Here is a 2,352-nt window from a genome sequence, read left to right on the forward strand (position 1 = left end):
TTGATCTACCCTGTGATTGTTATGTAGAAAAGGCTGCTAACATACATTTAGCATACTGAATGTATGCTAGTAGCCTGAGGCCCACCCTGGGGATTAAGTTGACCGGCAGCAGGCATCTTTTTTTTCTTTTTTTTTTTTCTTTTTTTCACAATGGGTACATTCATGAACATAATGTGAAATGGTCAGTGCATCATTTGATCTGTCATGTATAATTTCAGAGATCACAGCAGGAAATCACCGACCCCGACCTGAAAAAATAACCAATAACTATACTGTTAAAACGTCGTATCACAGTTAGGGATGGGAATCAAGAACTGGTTCTTTTTGAGAACTGGATCCCAGTAGCTTGATTCCTTGGAATCGTTTGCCTGCCTGCTTAACGATTCTGCTTATCGATTCTGTCTTCGTTGTGCATGCGCTATGATGTCATGAGTACACGGCATTGTTTTGGTCAGAACGTAGCCGACATGGCGTTGAGGCAGAAACGGTCTAAAAAGACGACACCAGGTCCACTGGAACACTGTCAAAGCTTCCATTTCCTCAAAAGGGTGGAATCCCTCCAATAGCTCAAATTTGTCCACAGCATGTGATTCATTTACAGGAATGGCACATATTTGACACGTTACTTCGCGACGCTTGTGAATATAGCGGCAGAGTGAACGCCGGGCAAAGTTGCGGTTCCGGTGTGGGCAACAAATGTCATACCCCCTCAAATACAAATTTCCGAAGGTAGGGGAAAGGAAATGAGGTGCACAACAATGGGAGACGAGCTGAGTTGAACTGGTTCCACATGCGGCAACAGAGGAAATAGTAAAGTGTCCTTAGTTTCACTTTCACTGCAACCCCCCCCGCGAATTGGGAGTTAATGCAAACACACCCGTTTGTACTCTTTTATTCCCTCCCCCAATTGGAATCGATAAGAGAATCGATAAGGAATCGGATTGATAAGCAAAATCGATAATGGAATCGGAATCGCTAAATTCTTTGTCGATTCCCATCCCTAATCACAGTATTAGTAAGAGTAGTAGTATTGATACAATTTTAACAATATCTATTCCTACGATAAACTACAAATTGATGCAAATACTCAGACAAATTATTGTTTCTGTTTGTCTTAAAACTGTGGACAGTGTGGATAATATTGGATGGAGGAAATGAAGAGGTTTTAATCTGTCATGAAAGTTAAGTCATGAAGTTAGGCTGTCTTAAATGGTGGCTCAGGTTGTCAAAGTATATCCTTTCCATTATGTGGATTTGTCCATAATGTTGGTCTAGTCCACCTCCCAAAGGTATCCATGCTGACTTCGATCTACTGCAGGTCATACACTGATTTATATACCTGGATTTGATGTTTCAGATATAAGTCGATTACAGAAAGTAATAGCATGCACGAAATGGAGAAATGCCATTGCTTTAGTCTCTACATTTTCCTTGTCCACATGGATATGCACAAACTGATGTTGAGAAAAATCTCTATTTTGTGTCTTAAAATACCATTTATGTGTGGATGAGAGGCCCAGACGTAGAGAAATAAAATTCATTTTGCAAAATATCTGCATCAGTGTGGATGGGGAGGACGTCATGGCGGTTTCAAAGCATCATCAGTCCAAAGAGTACTCCACTGGCTTTGTCAATTAGTAACAACAAAACGCAGACTCTGAAAACGAAAGCATTTAATTTGTTTTCAGTGGAAGAAAAACCCATCTTTGAAGCATTTGTTTTGGTGAGTGATTACGGAATTTCAGTCAAACTTGCATTTTTGTCTGATATTAAATTAAATCAACTTTGCTGAAAGCAGACCGATTAGAGGAATCCTTTTTTCCCTCCATAAAAAAGCCTATTTTGTGATGACTTTGTTAGCATCAGCCGGCAGTCCCTAGGGTTGCTAGGAGACAGAGGTTTGACTTAAACAGCCAAAGCAGCCCTTTCAGGGTCCATTTATCAGGGAGATAGCGCCACATTAAAAAACCTCTTAACCAACCATAATCAGCAGTCAGGACAGTGATATAACTCTGTTCTACTGGCTGGCTCTCAGTCATACCTAAAAAGCAGTCAAATATAGGGAATTTATTTGGCAAGATGCCCCAAAAAAATCTGTAAATGTAGTTCTTAAAAAAGGCCTTTGTAGCAGCAAGACATAAACAAAAAATATGTCCAAATCACTGATCTGCATATGTTATTGCAGTGATTTTTTGGCTGTTGCAAGTAGTGAGACTCAACAGTGAAGTCGCGGGGTGGATATGGTTGAAACATTTAAACATTCTGTACCACTGCCACTCATTCCTTTGTAAACCATCCAGTCATCCAGATTATATTTAGACATGTTTTACAAAATCACTGGCATGAACATAT

Source organism: Sphaeramia orbicularis, chromosome 11 (genome assembly GCF_902148855.1).
Source record: "Sphaeramia orbicularis chromosome 11, fSphaOr1.1, whole genome shotgun sequence".
Lineage (NCBI taxonomy): Eukaryota > Metazoa > Chordata > Actinopteri > Kurtiformes > Apogonidae > Sphaeramia > Sphaeramia orbicularis.